The 20251-nt window shown below is 34.9% G+C and overlaps 1 protein-coding gene across 2 annotated transcripts in view; it reads left to right on the top strand.

The window, feature by feature from the left end:
- LOC150098851 (fas apoptotic inhibitory molecule 1) overlaps positions 1 to 20251 on the top strand; it is a 334537-nt gene that overhangs the window by 159493 nt on the left and 154793 nt on the right. Inside the window, exon 1 of one of the 2 annotated variants that reach the window (XM_090404684.1) lies at positions 13010 to 13128. The exons of the other annotated variant lie outside the window; for it this stretch is intronic. The gene's annotated coding sequence lies outside the window, so the exon portion shown is untranslated. Of the gene's footprint in view, positions 1 to 13009; positions 13129 to 20251 lie in introns of those variants that run through there. 2 annotated transcript variants of the gene reach the window in all.

Below are 20251 nucleotides of genomic sequence, written 5' to 3'. Positions count from 1 at the left end.
ACTTTAAACCTGAAAAGTCTGGACTTGCAGAACATGCCATCTTCACTAGACACAGAGTTCATTGGAAAAAGACAAGAGTTCTTCACAAAAGTCAGTTTCTCATGGAACGCCTTTATAAAGAAGCATGTGAAACTCTACTTCATTCTCCTAACTTAAACAGATCTGACGGCTTACATCTATCCCCTTTATGGGAGATAGTACTTTACAAATCAGCTAATCTTTCCTAACTTTTTATTGTATTAAATATTTTTTTTTTTTTTTATTTATTTATTTTTTTTTTTTTTAGGAAAGTTATTGACCTTTTTAGTATTCTTACACCAGCTACTTAGGTGGCGCTTTTTGGAATTGTCAGTTAATGTTTGATTTTTGTGCCTAATTGTACTGAAGATGCCTGTGACACACGGGCGAAAATTATACCATTAAATAATATTTCTACGTGAGTTTTTCCGTTATTTATTATATATAGTTATGTCTACTCACGGTTTACCTCTTTTAAAACTTAATTTTCCCCATGTTACGAATTGCTGGTAATTCGGTTTCCAAAAATGGTAAATGATTATCAATGTCGTACATTTTTGATGAAAATCTCTCAGCTTCTTCACAACTAATAGAGAAAACTTTACATCCACCAGCTCCTGAATCATTGAGCATTAATTCCCCATCTTGGCATTTCAGAATATAACATTCACTAAGATCCATTTCTAGTCAACACTTCTTTGCAAGTAACCGAGAATATCAGACTATTTCCTGCGTAACTTTTCCCAAGTGGTCCTGGATAAATACATCACAATGTATGTGTCTTCTAAAATAATAATCGGTTTCCATCCTTTTAGAGCTTTTTTGTGCTATTGTGCTATTTTCCTGAAGAAAGAAAATTTCAATGGCTTTTGTGGCTCACCCATTATTTTAATTTAATATGATAGCTACACTGGATGAACGAATTGCCATAACTGCAATGACACTTCACTCGTTTGTTTTTCCTTATAGTACTATTTACCTGACCCTTAACCCTGATCGTTCCTTCCAAAATGAAACTTTCGCAAAGATGATTCACGGACATGCTTCTACATGCTGCTGGATATGGTGTTGATGTGAGATTATCTTACTTTGAGACATCATAGGGCAAATCTTAACTCTGTGGCTAGAAGGGTATTCTATATTATTTGTCCTTATTATGTTAAGTATTTTATCCTCAAAAAGTGTTTTTGATGTTAGACCATGTGACTATTTCTCTCACTCATATGTCCGAAATTGTTGGGATGGGAAAAAAATAGCATTAGGTGATAGAAGTGAAAGGGTAGTCAAGAGGGTGACAGAAGTATTCCCTGCAATGCTCCCCCCACCCCACCACATCGGCTAACTCCCCCTCACCCCCCTCTCCTCCAGAAGATGTCTGCTCAGACTAGTGGAGATGAACGAGCTCATCATTTGCAGATAACTTTTAGTGATGTCACCTCCAACTGATACTGATAACTTTGGAAGAAAAAAAAACACTTTATTTATTTGTATTGGGAAGAATATCTAATATAATAGTTATGTTAAAATATATATATAAATATCCCTACTGTGAAATAAATGTTGGGCTGAGAGGACAACAGTCAATTGGGACTAACGGAAATGAGTTTTACACAGTTGAACTATGTAAAAACCATAGTTCAATTTGTTTTGATTTGTCACATGGAGAAAAATAACATGAATTACACGTAAACACCAGTGGCAAATCATAGAACATCAGCACAAATGTTTAATCAGAAGAATAAGAAGGAAAAAAAATACTGTCTTTTTCACTTTATTTAATTTCTGTGTTAGATTCAGTAAATAAAATTTGTTAATAATATTACAGGCAAATAAAAGGTCACATAGAAATTAACAAAGTATATATTACAGAGCTAATATTCCTTTGAAATAATAAGAAATAACTATTTATTTGTTGTGCTGGCAAAAGAAGTTTCCAGAAGAAAACTCTACAGTGCAAGTTCAAAACCTTGTTTGTCTCATATCCGTTACTTAAAATTACTGATGCTAAAGAAAAATAAATAAATAAATAAATTTCAGTTACAGAAACAGGTTAAGAGCACAAGGAATCGAAGGTAAAATTAATACTCATATTGGTTTGAAAAAATAAATGTAAGCATTAATTTACTACAGCAATAATTTCCCATAGGAATGAAGAGTTCCAAGCTAAGCACACGATTTTTCACCTAAGTACAACAAAATTGGCGACGGATAAGATAGATATCTTTAAGATAAGACTTAACGAGAAATCTACAGTGCTGGAAAATAAATTCACATACATGTTATTTATTTATTAATTTTGCTCAGTTATTCTATTAGAATATGTAGTTAAACTGAATTTTAAAAGTAAAATAGAAAAAATAACCAATCAATTTGAAAAAAAAATCATTTCACTTGTCAGAATTCCATACTCTAACAGCACTCTGAATTCGAATCCGGAAATAACACTTACTCTAAACAAAATGGCACATAGACTTTCCCGCCAAGCTTGGGAAAACATAGCATGAGCAACTGTGGGAAGGAATTAATACAGAGGACCAATCGGATAGCAATCTAAATTAAGTAGTCAACTAGCTTTTCTGGTTATTTACAGAAATATCTTTCAACTGCTATGTTTTGTGTGTTTTTGTGTTGTGAATATATGTGAGCCCCAGTAACCTATAATGAAAGTCAACTGCATTTTCAGACTTGTGTTTGTGTTCTGTGCTGTAAATATATGTTAAAAATTGACAATTTGGAATATTCAGAAAACCTAGATAGTACCAAAATGTTCCCATTCTGGAAAGAAATGTAAGTTAATTATTTTTTTAACTTAGACTTAACAATTGATAATTGTAATTTCAATAATCACTGCACATATGTTTTGGTAAGCATAATTCTAATTCTGAATAGTTTTTTTTTTCATAAAAATAATCATAGGGTACATGTATACATTAGGGACTTTTCATCTCTAATGTGTGTGTGTGTGTGTTTGAGGGACACCAGCATATAATTAAATTATTCAGAAAAGTTAATCACTGCCGCCATCAAGACTCTACTCTAAGAATTCCCACCCTTTAACAGGACGAAAGAAATATCCCAAAATGTATTGGAAAATTAGTACAGCCATCTATAGACAACCAAAGACAAAACATGATGACAATGATGGATGTGTGTCACCCTGGGAAAATTCCAAGATATCTTATGTCAAAAACATCGCCCACAAATCCATGAGGCAAACCAAAACACCATGTGATATTACAGAGAGACATATGTTCCCCAGTAATTTCCAAACACATAACGTCACGATTGCTTATCTCTAAATACATACCGACAATGCTCTACGCGAACCCAACACACCATGTGATGTCCCTGACAGAAGGGGGGACCCCCAGTGAAATTCCAAACATTCCTAAATTTATCTTATCACTATCCATCACCCATAATGCCATATGAAACCATTTACTTATCTACAACCCATAACAACACACATTCAGGACAACTGACGTCGCTTCCCCTTTCACCCTACCCCTATTTGGTTCATAGTGTCCCACCAATCACGACACGAATGCCTATCCACTAATATATCTCCCTTTTCCATTCAAAACAATAACATCACTTATTTACAACTAACAATTATGTCACGATTCCTTTTCTTATCTTGATCTGGTCAAAAGTGTCCCACCAATCATGACATGTATCCTTATCACCTAATATATTTTCCTTTCCATTCAAAACAATAATGTCACTTATTTACAACTAACAAATGATGTCACTTATCTACATCTGAAAACAACACACACATGACACAATTCCTTATCTTATCTTGATCTTGATCTGTTCAGAAGTGTCCCACCAACCACGACACGAATCCTTATCTCTACCATCACCCTTAATTCCATATGCGAACCAAAACACAAGAACTGAAGTGATTGACACATATGCCCACCTATGGAAATTCCAAAACTCATGACGTCACACACACACACACAATGACGTCATCATCTCAACAACCAATCACGTCACCATTCCTTATCTTATCTTGATCTGGTCAGAAGTTACCCCATACTACTTGGGAGAACTGAGGAATTTCTCCACTATTCCAGGTAAAGATTTATGCAAGCATACATGAAAAGAGCCAAGAAAATTTATGGAATGCCAAAGAATTTCAGGCCAAATACAGTTCTCAAGGCCAAATTCTCCCGTCACAACAGATAGTTGGGAAATCATAAAAATATAGCATGGATCTGTACTTAAGTTTTGTAGATCTGTAAAAGCATACAAAGCGCCGAAATAAAAGCTGTTCAGAACTACCGTTATATGGAGTAAATGGAACATTATACAGAGCAATACATAGTCTATATTTAAGTTGTAAGTCAGGAGTTAGACGTGACTGGGTTCAGGAAGGTGGTTTGATGTGCAATCCGATGTGAGACAAGGATGCAACCTGTCGCCACTCTTATTCATCAGCTATATGAAACGCATTACAAAAGAAATTGTCCTTAAACCTGATATCAAAATCAGATATCAAACGTGCTCTATTATATTCCTGAACAAATCTAGCACAAGTTTTTAACATTCTTTAACTAAATCGAACAATAGCAGTAACAAATTTGACATGGATATTAGCAATAAAACCCATCCTGTGAAAACAGGCAGAAACATTAAAGACTTCAGCTGTATTCTCAACGGAGAACCTATTGAAGTAATAAAATATTTCAGCTATTTAGGAATAAGTTTAGTGAATGGCAAATTAAATATGGAATTACATAACAGAATAAGTAGGCTAGTGTGGCAGAGAACTATTTGAATAAATTCATATAGAATAAGACAGAAACATAGTTGTCAATTTGTAATTCCAGTTTTTTTTAAATACAAAAACGATAGTTGCAGTTGTGTATTTCAGGTGTTATAATCTCTTGTATTGGATCATACATAAAATCATATTTTCGTTAGATGTTATAAAAACAAATTAATGAAAATTATTAATGTGCAAAATATGCAAACTATTTAGTGGTAAAATGCGCCATCGGAAAGAGCTTTATTATAGGATGCCATATCAGCCTGTTCGCTTGGTATAAAAGACTATATCACCTAAATTCAACCGTGGGCAACATTATCTGCCGATGGAAATGTAGTATCACCTCAGCCCAAAAACACAGGAAGACTTATGGAGCATCAAAGCATCAAAAGATGATCGGAAAAGTGGTACAGATCTAGACGATCAACCAAGAGATTCAGTCAATATACAGAATTTCCAGTTAGTGGTAGGACTATGAAGAGAGTGGGACAATTTGTTTTTATGAGTAAATGCATGTAGGAAAACATCAATCATAGCAACGAACAGAACAGATGATACTGGTGTAAATAAACACCATCCGTGGAACGTGGGATGACTTTGATACGGAACGACACATAATGCTACACCTTTTCCGATCAACGGAGAAATATGAGTGTAGTGGATGTCTTTTCTGGACGAATTTTTCCGTGTATTGCATACCAATCAGGACAAACTCTAACTGGTATGCAATTCTTCTGGATAGCATTTGGCGTTTTAACATTTCAACTGAAAGCAGACACAACTCTGTCAACGCAACAATGCATCTTTTGATAGCACAGTGCTATTGTGACGTGATTTGAAGAAAATTATGTGGAAAAAATTGACTAGCGTGCACAGCATTCCGATCTTAACTAAACTGAACATCTTTAGGACGAACTAGAGCATATTAGCGGTACATGGAGTGGTAGTCCTGTTAAAAAAAGAATAGACCAAAATACCCGACTCGTAATCTCCGCCAACTTATCATGAGTTGGCAGAGAAAAGTGTAATAAGGACGAAAGAAAGGCCATATACTATTTGGGTGTACGCAGTTAAGGTTTGTATAACGTGTGGTGTTCCCTTACTTATTTCAACGTAATGTGCCGTTATGTAAGCGTTATAGACAGTTTAACACTGTCAGTGTTTTGTAAAAATATAAGCGCACATGATACAAATTCCGATAGTACGACCCATATCGAATTTTAAAGTTTGCTTTTTATGGTTATTTTATTCATTGGCATTATCGGTTCTAGTATGCATTTTTTATTTGTTGATCCTTCCTTTATTTCACTCCCATTACTTTGCTCTAATCCATGTTTATGTCTCACATATTTTTTTCTTTTTTAATTTCTGTAATGTACTTTGTACTAGATAACTGCTCCTATAAATTTTGACCTACAGTATATCAGATGCTGCTCAGCTTATATTTGTGCAATCGCTGGCGTGAACAACTTTTCTAGTTTTGTGCGACATTAAAATAAACTTAATACCTGATTATCTTCAATAAATCTTTGCGCACTGTACCAGAAAAAATATAAAGGACAGAATGAGACTAAACAAATATCATAAGCTGATAATGTCACACGTAGATAATATTTTGCTCCGAGATATTACGTTATCGCCTATGTAAATAATATGATATCAACGGATAGTATCGATACTTTCTACTGAAAATAGTTGTTATAAATGGTATGAAATTTTAAATTTAAGATAGTGATCGAACTGTGGTCAATACGTGGCATATAGTAGTTAGTATTCATACATAGGTGTACTTGGCATAAGTGCTTTCTTTACAATGTAAATCCAGTTTTGTAACTTGATATAGGTAACCAATTTATACGAAAGTCTTCGAAAACAAACAAACAAAAAAAAATCAGGTACATCTTAAAGCCTGCTCTTGTGTAGTTCAGACAGATGCGCCAACATGTTGTTCATTTGGAAAAAGACTTTAGTTCAAATTCCGTCCACCCAGGGCAGTCGCCAGATTAGATCGCGCCCTGAGGCAAACAATTAAATATCGTCCCTGATGGATTATAAGACAAAAATATAAGAAAATCTCCGATTGCTATTTTGTTTTTATTACGCGGGAAACATTGATGCAAAATGATTACATAATAATATTAATTAAATGTTTGCTCTACGGGGGATTCGCACAATAAAACTGTTTATAAGATCTTCTAAATTTAAATTATAAGCTATGTCCGCCTCTATCAATGTGGTTGCTACAGCAACCAATCTTTCTTTGGTCATTGCTGTTCGCAAATAATTTGTAATCAGTTTAAGCTTGGAAGAACTTTCCGCACTTGCTACTCTAACAGGAATTGTTAGCTTTTCCTGTTAGTGTAGCGACGGCGCCTACCGCAATATGGCTAAACAAGTGTGTTTATTAAGCCGCGCCGTGAGGCAGGCTGCCTCTATGCTACGCCCTGTCGACGGTACTGCGTCGACATTTGAAGGAACTTGGTTATGAAGACTTTATTTAATCTCATCCACATTCCATCTTTTAATAGTATCATATCATGTTTACACTTTGATCTTTTTTTTATTTATATCTCAGATTTTAAATTGTAAAATTCAGTGGGCTCCATCTTATTTTCATGTTTTTTTGTATTTTTAACTTACTTTTTTACATAATCCGGACACTCTTCTCTAGATTAGACCAAACAAGTCATTTTTCAAGCCACTCACGTTTCCAATAAAGGGCTGGGGGGGGGTCTCATTGGGCGATGAAGTTCATTAACAATAACACACAATACAGAGGTCGCCATTTCTCTATATAACCGAAACTTTCTTGCATTTTTGAAGTTTGCAAATTTCAGAGATGCCCTCAATATATCCTTGAACAAGCCGTTAGGATTTATATTGGTTGACCTCAAAAAAGGATTAAATGCACTGCGATCATTTGATCTGTCTCAGGAATTTATTTTATTTTATTTTTTTATTTCATCTGATCACATTCGTGCTTTCTTTATTCATTTCTTACTTTGATTGTTTGGAAATGTTTTTGCCCTCTTGGGCGCACTCTCAGACAGATGGAACATTACTTACGGGTCATGTCCACATATCTTATTCTAATCTTAAACTTAGGAATTTCTCTAAAACAGAATTTAGTAAATTCCCAGAAATGTTTTGAAGGATCGAACATTGTTGTCATGTTATTCATCCGTCCATTATTACTATTAACAACAGTAATAAAAAATAAACTTTTTTATGAGCGAAAGAAGTGTTAGTAAGAAATAAAAAGCCTTCTGAAGACCCACCACTTGATGGATGAAGATTTACACCCTCATGCGACATGAATTTATTTATAAACCCATTACCTCTTATGTACTATTTCCCACCAGCTATAAATAATTCCCGAGTCAATTCAGAACTGCGTTCCTCCCAGTTACCACTTCAGCTGCGACCATCGTCTCGTTACAGTAATAAACTGGTACGTCCAGATGCAGCTTGTTACGTTTCTTAAAAGCTTTTTCAGTACGCATGCGTCAAATTATATATTCTGCGTTGTTGTTGCAGTAAATATGGGACCCCATTTTTGACCTTCGTTGGTTCTATGGTAACGATTATTGTTAGAGGAAATTGCTTAATAATAAAATAGACAGATGGACTAATAAGCGGATAGATAAACAGAGATCAAAGATGTACTTGCCTTATAAAAAGCATAAAACTAGTATTTGAAAACAGGAAGTAGCTGTTTTAAAACACAAATTTGCGCATAGAACAGCTAGCTCATGAGACTGATGTTTTTTTTTTTTTTTTTTATATTAAATCTAATTTTACTCCATCGCAAAATTTCCATAATTTTATGTCATGCATTGAATAAATTATTGAACAGTACTAGGATGTTTACCTTGTACGCAGATACGATCCGAAGTAAGAAGAGCAGACTCGTTCTTACAGACACATTTTTCGGCTTGAACATCACAGTCAATCGTAGTTGGATCCCCGCAGTCAGAATCCTTCAGACAATGGAGGAATAATTCTGTAGCTGCAAAGAAATGAATCCAAAGTAATATTCTTGAATATATTTATGTGTGTAAAATGAACACAGAAAAAAAAAAAACATAGAACAATATACAGCTAATGAGTTTTTTTAAAAATAGGTGATTTATTCTTATTATCACTTCTTTCATTGTTCATCAATAAACTCAATTTCAGATAATCCACATTGCAAATCTATTGGCACAGCAATACTGTGTTTGCATTTTTAATCCATTACTTTATACTCTCAGCTTGCTTGTCTTGTTGTATAATAGTTACGCTAGTACCTATCAGTTTCGATAAACACACCGTGGTCAGGAAATGCACGGTGCGCAGCCAAGTTTTATTGATCAAAGCTAAGCTGTTACTTTTGTTTATGCCAAGCTTCTGTGGCTCAGTCAGAAGAGCGATACCTTCCTTGGTTGGAAACTCGAGAGTTTAAATGGGATCGAGAGTTGGTCTGTCTTGGGTGGGGTTGAAAAACGGCAAGCTATACTACATATATTACAAAAGTCCACATTTACATGTCCAGCAGCCAATAATAATAATCATAATAATTGTTCGGGTGTCAGTGGTAATTGTAGTTTTAAATCCAAGTGTTATGTCTTTTAACTAATCGTTCAACTTAGAAAAAGACAATGGAGTTGCACGTATACCACAGTGGGATACTCTGATTAATTGAATCCGCCTTTATACAAGGGCATTCACTTGTATGCACTTTTCTGCAGAGAAAATCGTGCCGAGGAACATTATTTTGAACATTTTTAAATTTTTTCTCCGTAATGTTTTTCTTGCAACGTGTTTTTCTCTGTAAGCTATGCGGCTTAATTTGCATTTACAAAAATCCTGTATATGAATATTTGCTCACTTCATTAAACCAAAAGTGTTATTCTATAATTCATAACGCAATTAATTCTGTCCGATAGCGTGCTACTGCATTTCACAAAGCGTAGCACCGCTTATGAAAACTTAGTTTTAATTATCCTTAAATATTTTATTTCTAACCATAGCCATTTGGGACCACGTGATTTGCGGTCCATTGATCCATCATGTGACTGTAACGGTACGTGTAGTTCACTTAATAAAAGTGCTTATTTTAGCCACTTTTTTAGAATAAATTTTTCCCGTCGTTTGCTAGTAAAAATTAAGAAATCCGATATAAAATTTTATTATTAAAATCAATATTATTAGTCTTCTCTTGGGTAAGTTATAATTACGGATTTCTTAATTTTTACTAGGTAAAAAAAAAAAAAAAGGTCCCATGAAGATAAAACAGGTGGTTAAAAGTAGAAGCAGAAAAATGGCTAATTTTCAGGCATAAATAATTTTTTTTTGTTTTGTTTTAGTTGGTATTAAAATTAATAAAATGGGGTAGCCAAGCAAAAGATAAAGACAGCGACACATATAGCAGGTTTATATTTAAAATACATATATTCTATTGCTTTTTTTTCTTAATTTTTTTTACTATTTTCTGTTTATTAAAAAAGTGTTTTGAATATATCTATTTTATTACAAATTTAAGAACATATTCACAATACACTTTCGCGTTTTTCTTATGTAGCTTTGACTTTTTTTGATATAGCTTTTATAAGTGGCCTTTAACTTCACATATATGACTTAATTGTTTTAATAATATGCTTGTTCGTGAGTGTCCAATAATCTTTTCACTTAGCGAAGCCTGCAGTTCAAGATTATAACAAACAACTATACACGGCACGGTACTCAAAATTGGAAATATTACTTGAAGAATTTAACTGATTGGCTAAATAATTGATATATTGTTACATAGGCTATCTCACAGATACTTCGTTCACCTTATCAAATTTTCTATTTTATATTAAAAAATGGCAGTTAGCGCGTGCAGTTCGCTAAATTAGCGTCTTTCCATTTTTTCTGGTTTCGTTTTTTAGTTCTATTTTAAAAATAATGTTTGTAGCTTTAAGTTGGACTCGATCACAGAATATATATTACCACTTAACTATAACTATTTATTATTTCATAAAGTAATTTCTAATGCATAGTACTTGAGATCAAGGAAAATATTGAATTACTACCTTTAAAATTGAAACCTTTAAAATGTTTAATATTCGAATTAGCAAAATATTTTTTTTTTCCCTCAAAAAATGTGTGCTTGCCATTATGTCGATATGTTATTAACCTGGCGACTGATTATTGGTTGTTTGGAATTATACTGAACAACTAAGCTTACGATGTTATATACTATCTGCATGTTTTGCAAAGGAAATACTTTGCTACCTCGCGACAAAGTTTTCTGGAATAAAAAACTACACGGAACTGCAATGAAAATAAACAATTTACTAAATTAAATACATGCTGACGTTTCTCCAGCTCAAGGTAGCATTATCAGAGCACTTTAACGATGCACAAAGAGTGAGAATGAAACGGTCTCGAGAATAATAACAGTCACGTACATGACAGCGACGTTCTTCGTGCTGAACTTCTTTGATTACTGCTGATGGGCGAATCAGCCAGTGCCTCAGAAATTGTGTAGGATCACACCACCACCAAGTCTCTTTCAGTTAACCCAGTGTTGTATAACTTGAACTCCTGCAGAAATCTTTCTGCACCATCTCAATCCCATAAAGAGAGAGAAAGATATATCGAGCCTTTTTTTCCACTTTCCTTATTCTTTACGTTAATATCATCATAAGTACTTTTTTGTGCACATAACTCATTAGAGTAATTGTTTTGTAATTTTTGCTGTTCTGCTTCCTTTTGATACTTCCCCTTCCACATTCAGTGTCGCACATCTGGCGTAGTTAATCACCATAATGCTTCAGAATCTTCCCAGTGATCGTTAAGTGTTCCAGTAGATCCATCGAGATCTTCCTCTGTGCTGTAGTGATATTTCCTTCAGCTCAGCAGTTAACATCTTTTAGACCTCCATATCTCCCTTCTTTATATAACTTTGAGAATTATCTTCTCTCTCTCTCTCTCTCTGCTATTTCTTGTGTGTTCATTAAGATTTCACTCTTTTCATCCTTTATGGTTCTCTGTATTGTCTTGTATACTTCTCTTGTCTGTACTCGCTGTAGTATTTATTGATATCTCGGACTGCTCGTAGAACAAGTCTAACTTTTCAGGAGCTTAGAAAGTAAGGACGTTCCACTTTCATATTGATATGTCTCTTGCTAGTTTCACTCTTATTTCGCTGTTTCAATTGCTGGTTTGTCGATCTAACCCTGTTCGCTCAGTCGGTTACACGGACCTTGTTTATCTCCGTACATACGATATATATTGCATCAGATTTTAATCTGGTGCAGTATGAGTTTCGCTTTTACGGTCTTCGAATCGACACCCATCTGACCAACCTTAATGGTTCGTTCAGCCATCCCTAACACGAGGAAGAGACGCTGTTTCCGGTGTCTATATGGACTACTGTTGCCTGTTTGTCTACGTGAGGTATTTCATTTCTATCCTACTACTCATATCTGAGAGACCTTCCCCTGTCCGCCACCTGGGTTCACGGCATCATACCCGTGCCATTCAAAAATATTTCTTCCTTTAGTTGCCCATTTGCAGTCCACGTGTCATGTTAATTTATATCCGATCTTCTCTTCCTGTTTTATTGACTTTATCAGCCTAAGATTCTGTTTATCTTATTTTATCTTAAGATAAAAATTCTGTCGATTTTATTGTTCTTCCGAGTACCCAGTATTGTTATTCTTAAACAATACAAATAACAATAAACCACAAATATTCCACTCATTTCAGAACAGCATTTTTTTCTCCTCATCATCATAATATAATTGATCATAAGTTTAATTCGGAATGACATTATTAAGAATAAACTGTAATATTCACTTCAAGATAAGATTTTACCTGAAAATCTTGGAGGTAGAAATTTGGTTAGTTTATACGACCTAAAGATCAAATTCAGTTTCTTTTCATTTTTTTTCCTTGAAATTAAAGCAGATTGTTCTATTGTGAATAAGAATTACGGTTTCTGATTTAACAATTATCTGCTAGAGGTCAGCACAGTTGAAACAGTTACCGATTGTGGGCACATGAGTGACATATTATGGACTTTGAACTACATGTTAGATAACGTTGTGTATTTTGCTGTGTTTGAATTCCTGCACGTTTTGAATTAAAGTAAACATTGTTTAGTTGATTTCGATCTCACTTAATGAACTTTCAAGTTACCTCACGCGATCGCACTTAGGATTAAAGCTTATGGAATGCATTTATTATACGCAGTAATACTTGATATAAAGTGTTTTTATTGATCTTGTTTAAATTACATATTTCTCTTCCTGTTACTTAATAATTACGCGAAGTTCAAGTAGGTGTTAAATTTATCTCCTCAGGTAAGGTTACTTTTTTTTTTTAACATTCGTATTTGTCAATTTTTTCATAGTCATGAAATGCATATCGAACCTAATATGTGAAGTATGGGCATTGCAGAACAAGTTTGTTACATTGAAGTGTTTTTTTTTTTTCGAGGTGATACTATAGTTTCGTGATAATATAGTTCTTCTTTGGATAAATGTGTTGCAGTGTTAGTTTAAGATTCATTTGATAGTGGTGGATAATTACTCCGGTAATTATGTCTTGTACACTGCATACCCGAATACTTGCCGATCTATGTTATGTAAAAATATTACACTGTCTGAAAACTTACGAAGTATTTACGCATATATTTAATTAAATAACAGAAAAATGTTTAGTCACGGTGAATGTTCCAGTAAACATTAAGATCGCTTTGCAGTGGATGTCACCTCCGAACGAGGGAGAGAACATTCCGATGAATATACGTCATAAGTTAAAGCGTTGATTTACAGCTTTATCGCCCTGCCCACGACTAATCTTCTTAGAAGACGGTGGGGGAAAGCCTACACACTAATAGATTTTACTAGCCACAGTGCAAAATCGCGCAATGCTTGCAAAATTTATATAGCTCATTTTTTTTTTTTTTTTTTTTGGTGGTGGGGGAGTTGAAGGCAGTACTCAAAGCAGACAACTTTATTGCATCAACTGAAAAGACAAATCTGAGAGAACTGTAGTTTATCTCTTCTGTTTTATTCAAATCGAATTTAAAACCAAAGAGTATAAACACAAATGTTTAGTACATTACGCTAATTTTTTTTTTAGATTCTTCGCTGCAGCGTGGTATGTCATAGTAGCGCCACTTGTCACCATGATGGTCGGCATGAGTAAATAGCCTAAACCGTGTTCTTATTAACATTATTCAATTATTTATTCTATTAGAATGGCATCCGAACGTTGATTAAAGCAGTTGCAACCGAAATCATAACATCGAATTCGTTAATTTTTGCCAAATTAATTAACGGACCTGTACGGACTATAATCTCTACGTGAACTTTACACTGCAGTTAATTTTTGCCAGCCGATGCAGCCACAAAGACAACACAACGAACATCCAGCGCTTTAATGATTTGACAGGTACTGTTTCGGGATAATTGAATGCCAAACGAAAAAAAGTACATTTTATGGATATTTTGCTCAATGTTTATATAAGCAGTTCCATTAAAATAATATTAAATGCATTTATTTCTTTGGGACTCTATTAATACAACTTCCATGTCAGTAAGGCGAGAAAAACGGACATTTTCTTAAACTGAATTCTGTTAAAAATAACGACAGCAGATTACTGTTTTCCGACGCCGACTTTATAGCAATGTCCATCTATCTACCGGTCCATTTATCGCGCACTTCTTTCGGGTAGTTTGTATTCGTATGCTTCGTTATCGAACCGTTTTCTCCCCTAAGGAAGTAGAGGCATTTTGATGAAATCCTTGATATATTATTCAAATCTACTAACCTGAATTATAATAATAATTGCGCTGATATTATTTCAGATATGTTTCTTAAAAACAAATTTCACAACTTCGTGAACGGGAAAACAGCTACAGTGGATAGCTTCTCAATTGTCAAAAACTGTGGATTCAAATCCCATTGCGGCATGGATTTTTCCAGTCCTTAAGTGGTAGATGAATTTCCGCTACAGATGCGAAACTATCAGTCTGTTTATTTGGAGGCCTTGAAGGCGCCTGGCTTGAACTAGGTTTTCAAGAGCAAGCTTTGAGGATTATTTAATCCTGAACTCGTCCAGAGTACTATGGTCCTCATTAAAAATAGGGGGGGGGGGTGACATTAAAAAATGACAAATGGAGACTCGCTGTTACAGAACGGATAGTTTTGCATTTTATGCACAAGATCATCGGTCGATCGATTTTAATGCAGGAAGTCTTTTTGAGAATAGTGAAGAGGCTGGCACTGTCTATTTTATCAAGAAATTGGTAGCTATCTTCTCTTTGGAACAGTAAAACGAAATGCACACAGCAGAGATAAAGATTTGACATGATTAAAGAAAACAACAAATTATGCTTGCATAAATTGGTGGGCACTACCAGTGAGTTGTATTCATTATTCCAGGCCAACATTTTTTTTTTTTTTATTGCAGATGCAATCTCTACCATACTTCAGACTGTTTATCTATGAGTCAATTGTTGCAAACCGAAACTTAGATGTGGAGGAGCGTCTCTTTCTCGGCAGCGCCAAGTATCAAGTCATACTGTCATGCATAATAATGACAAGATAAAAGCATTTCGCTTTCGTTATTATTATATGAACCACCGATGATCAATGATTCAGAGAGAGCCTTTTTGCAATCTTGGCTCACCGAAATACGATAATTCTTTCTCTCTCTCTCTCTCGACTTACCGAAACACGTTTCCCTTTTCAGTTAGCGATGTTTGTTCGTATAACTGTGCGTGCTCAGTAATCTCCTATGTCTCTTTACAAAGCGAAGGGAAATGGAGATCTGATCTTACGAGAAGAGCTCGCGAATACAGTCACCTAACTAACTAGATAATGAGTCAAGTTAAATAGACCTCCAAGATATATTTGAACATGAGCAATACCATTTAGAGAAAGGGTAGCGTAGCAGCTGGGTCCACAAGAGAATAGAATTAAGCACACTCTGAAGATGGAAATTTCTTAAGCGCAGAAACTTGCCTGCAGTTTAGGCAATAACTTTGCCTTATTTACCAATTTCTATCCAAAATTATATCGCTCCCTTGTAGAATACACACACAACCTTCTCATGCAACGATGCATGATATCAGACACTTAGTTAAAACGAGATGTTACTCAAGGATTTGGAATAGTGCTGCTTTTAAAACGAAATGCAAACAGAGAGAGAATTAAATGCATCTATGTGACCAATGTTATGCGTTTAGAAACTTTTGTAGATCTAGTAAAAGTTAATTGATTCATTCTTTTATGTGGTAGTTTTCGTTTACAGTTGTGGTTATTCATAACGTACATTTTCGTCCAGTGCTAGCAGATGATCTCAAATATTTTGAATTTTTTTTAGTAACTTGTCTGTCGAAATCGCCTTGACTTTTTTTTCCTTGACCTACGAAGTGATCCTTTATTTCTTGAAAGAAATAAAGTTCGCAGAGGAAAAGCAATCAGTAGTTGCAAACACATGACATCCTTTTTTGACAGATATGGCTCAAATGATGACGTGTGCTAGAGCAATGCGATGCTGCAAGAACCCGTATCTCAATCTACACAGTGCGTATCTTTTCCATAGAATATAATTTTGGTGCATGTGAAAAGCTGTTGATAGACACATAGCTGACTGTGAGGAACAAGATAAAATAGAAAGTTTTCTGATATATACACCTAAACCTCTTTTTACGCGAATTGGGATATCAAAAATAATTTTTTTACGCGATTTTTATTCACTTTTACGCGACCAACCTAAAGTCTAAGTTAGGAAAAAATCCGTAATTCAAGAAAATTCTGAGAATTTTGTAGAATTGCATTCTCGTTTCAATTAAGAAAATTCTAAATTCTTACGAATTTCATTTATTGGGAATTCCCCGAATTACATAACTGACTGCGCATAAAAAAGCAGTTCTTAGCAGTTTGAATTTGGTGTTTGAGTAGACAACACAGTTATCGCATTTTTTAAGTGAAATCAAAATAAAAATTGTTATAAAATTAATAATTTTGTCAAGAAATAATAAATGATAAGCTACATGTAATTTTCAAACTTTCATTTCATTAACCACAGATTTTAATCCAACCCTCACACGATGTTGCCGATAACCAAAAAAAAAAAAAAAGGAAAGCCGTTTCCTTGGATATAAAAATTCAAATTTTAGATAGTCTTCAAACTGGGAAAGGTGGGACGGCTGTGGGTAAGCATTTTGGAGTCCGTGAATCAATTGTCAGATCTATAAAGAAAATTAAGAGCCTATTAGAAAAGCGGTATGTTCTGGTACAAAATTGAGTGCGAAATTATCATCATACACAAGAAATGTTGTTCTAGAAAAGAGCCGGAAAAAAAAAGCTTTAGTGATGTGGATAGAAGATAATGTACAAAAAAAGAATGCCAGTTGACGGAAATTCCATCAAGCAATCAGCATTGAGATTTTATGAACAGATTAAAAAACTGCAGCCAGATACGTCATCTCAATCGAGGAAAAAATATGAATTTCTTGCAAGCAATGGTTGGTTGGCTAAGTTTATGAAAAGACATGCTCTTCGTAATATAAAGATTAAAGGTGAAACGGCTTCTGCTGATGAAACAGCTGCGAAGTATTTCCACAGAAACTTGCTAAAATAATTGAAGATGGAGGTTACACTCGCGAACAAGTTTGGAATATGGATGAAACCGGCCTTTTCTGGAAAAAAATGCCAAACAGAACTTACGTATCAAAAATGCAAAAAACGGTTGGTGGGTTCAAAGCAGCAAAGGATCACATAACACTCCTATTTTGTTCGAACGCTTTAGGAGATCGGATGTTAAAACCACTGCTCATAAATCGATCATTAAGACCACGGTCAATGAAAGGCGTAGATTTTCAAAAATTGCCAGTTCATTGGATGGCCAACAAAAAAGCTTGGATGACCATTGATGTTTCACCGAATCGTTCCACAAACATTTTGTGCCAGAAGTTAGACGCTATTTGAATGACAAGGGTCTCGAATTTAAATTGCTTTTGATTCTTGATAATGCACCCCGTCATCCTGCCATAGAACACCCAAATGTGCAATTTTTTTTTCTACCGCCCAATACCACATCATTACTATAACCTCTAGATCAGGGTATAATTGCGACTTTTTAAACATTATGTCAGACGAATATTTCAGTACGTTTTGAACAAGCTAAATGATGATGAAACACTGTCAGTTATGGATGTGTGGAAAAAAATTTCAATTATGGATTGTATTGATCAGGTTCGATTTTCGTTATCTGAATTGAGACCAGAAACTATGAATGCATGCTGGAAAGATATTTGGCCCGCATGTGTTAAAGAGAATGCTCCCCTCAATCATACTGCAGAATTCCCCAATATAATAAGTTTGGCATGTGAAATTGGCAGATATCGAAGAATTGTTAATTGATAAAAACCTCTTAGCGAAGACGAAATAGTGGAGATTGTTTCTGAGACTTCTGAAAGCGAAGAAGTTAATGATCAAGATAATCCTACTTTTATTGCTGATATAATTAAACAAGGTCTTAAACTGGCCAGTAATTTAGGCAATTATTTTGCCCGACATTATCCAAATGAAGAACGTGCTGGGAAGTTTTCACGTGAGCTTAAGTTGTTAATAATGTCTTCATACAGAGAATTATATCGCGACTTATCTAAAGCATCACGTGATTAATGACTGAGTTCATGCCTAAAACTACTGAAACAACCAGTGGTACTTTTGTTCAAGACATGACAAGAATTCCACAAGTTGAGGCGGAAGTCGATGATGATAATACCATTACTATTACAGTCTCACGAAAATGAAAGCTTTCGCGTTTATTGTCAGAAACTGATATCGAATAACATAATTTTTTTATAGAATCCTTAGCAAACAACTGAAATGAATGTTTTTTTTTAAATTATTAAAATTCATTATATGCATGTGTGTTCTCCATGAAATGTAAATAAAAATCTTATGATCCTAACGAATTTAATGTTTGTTTGCTTTTTTCCCTTATTTTGCTTATATTTCAGGTTTGGGACCATCTTCACTTTTTCTATGGAGTCAGTAGTTCTTTTTACGCGAATTCTATTTACGCTTAATTTTTAGGAACGTATCTATAGCGTAAAAAGAGGTTTAGGTGAATCAATGGATATTAAAATTAAATCGATTGGTGAGGGGAAAAAAGTAACTATAGAAAACCTTTTAGTGTCTACAGAGCATATCAGAGGTCCGAGGCCAAACCAGGAAAAACAGGGCCATATCATCACATTGCCACCTCCGAATTTCATAGTTGGGGTTACGCACTCTGGTATTCACTGGGCATCCGCTACCCTCACACCGTCCATTTGCTCGGTACAGAGTGTAGCGTGATTCATCGCTCCATAACAGCTTTCCAAGCCTCTACTTTCCACTCTACAATATTTTGCACCACTGAAGATGATGCTGCATCTTGGTTCGGGTAGTGTGGAGTTTTCATATTGCAGTCTTATCATAGAAACCCATGTTGTGAGCCTCGGTTCTGAATGTTTTTGTGCGCATTCGAGTTGTCCGCCGACGAATTGTGGTGGATTTTACATATTATCCTTCGTAGCAACCTACTGTCACGTTCGGTGAGTGTGATGGGTCGTCCACTCCGTCAAACTCCGCTAGTTCCCTTTTCTCAGCCATGTCACCCAGACACGGTTGCACTTACTTGGGAGCATCATATTCCTCCAATTTAATTTATACCGGCTATAAATACGTGACTTGTTGCGTGGCACGATGCATCTTGCTCATAGGGGTGTATGTTGACTTCTTTCCAAGCAGCATGTGTGTGTGTGTGTGTGTGTGTGTGTGTAGACTTTTCCACTGCAGAGACGAGTTAGCTGTTCTCTTATACAGTGATGGCGGATTTTTCTCTCCTGAGATATCGGTTCTTCCGCTCCAGAAAAAAAAGGTTGCTGAGAACATGCATACCTATTTGACAGTCATAATATTCGTCTCATGGTGTTGGTTGCCAGAATTCTAATAATGAAGTTTTACACTTTTGAATTGGAATTGTAATATCTTTTAAAGTTTTTCGACCTTCTTTAAACTTGAAGCAACTTCACAAGTCTCTTTTGTTATAAATGATTACGTCTGCGATGATTATTCATCATAAGAATAAAAATAAATTATTAATCAGAAGGCAAAACTTTTCTAAACGCCGTATATATAAAGAACACATTAATTTGACGTATGTATTTGTTCATATCCTTTTTTTTATAAGCTAAGAGATGTAAGCGATTGATTCGGTGCATTTACAAGGCTTTTTTTCATGTCAGATGATCTCTTCAATTAGAAACGTAACAGCTTCTACGGAGTTTTATTAAAACTCGCCTTCTCTAAAGTTATGAAGCGGCAGAATCTGACTTGCCAGACTAATATCGTCAGAGCTGTCTTCGTACGAAATGAAAGACCGGCCACCTCCGTACACGAAGTGCCCAAGCGAAG

Source organism: Typopeltis vanoorti, chromosome 15, assembly GCF_054136105.1.
Source record: "Typopeltis vanoorti isolate ZY-2024b chromosome 15, IOZ_Tvanoo_1.0, whole genome shotgun sequence".
NCBI lineage: Eukaryota > Metazoa > Arthropoda > Arachnida > Uropygi > Thelyphonidae > Typopeltis > Typopeltis vanoorti.
Note: the sequence above shows the minus strand (reverse complement) of the source record. Positions and strands in the feature narration are given on the sequence as shown.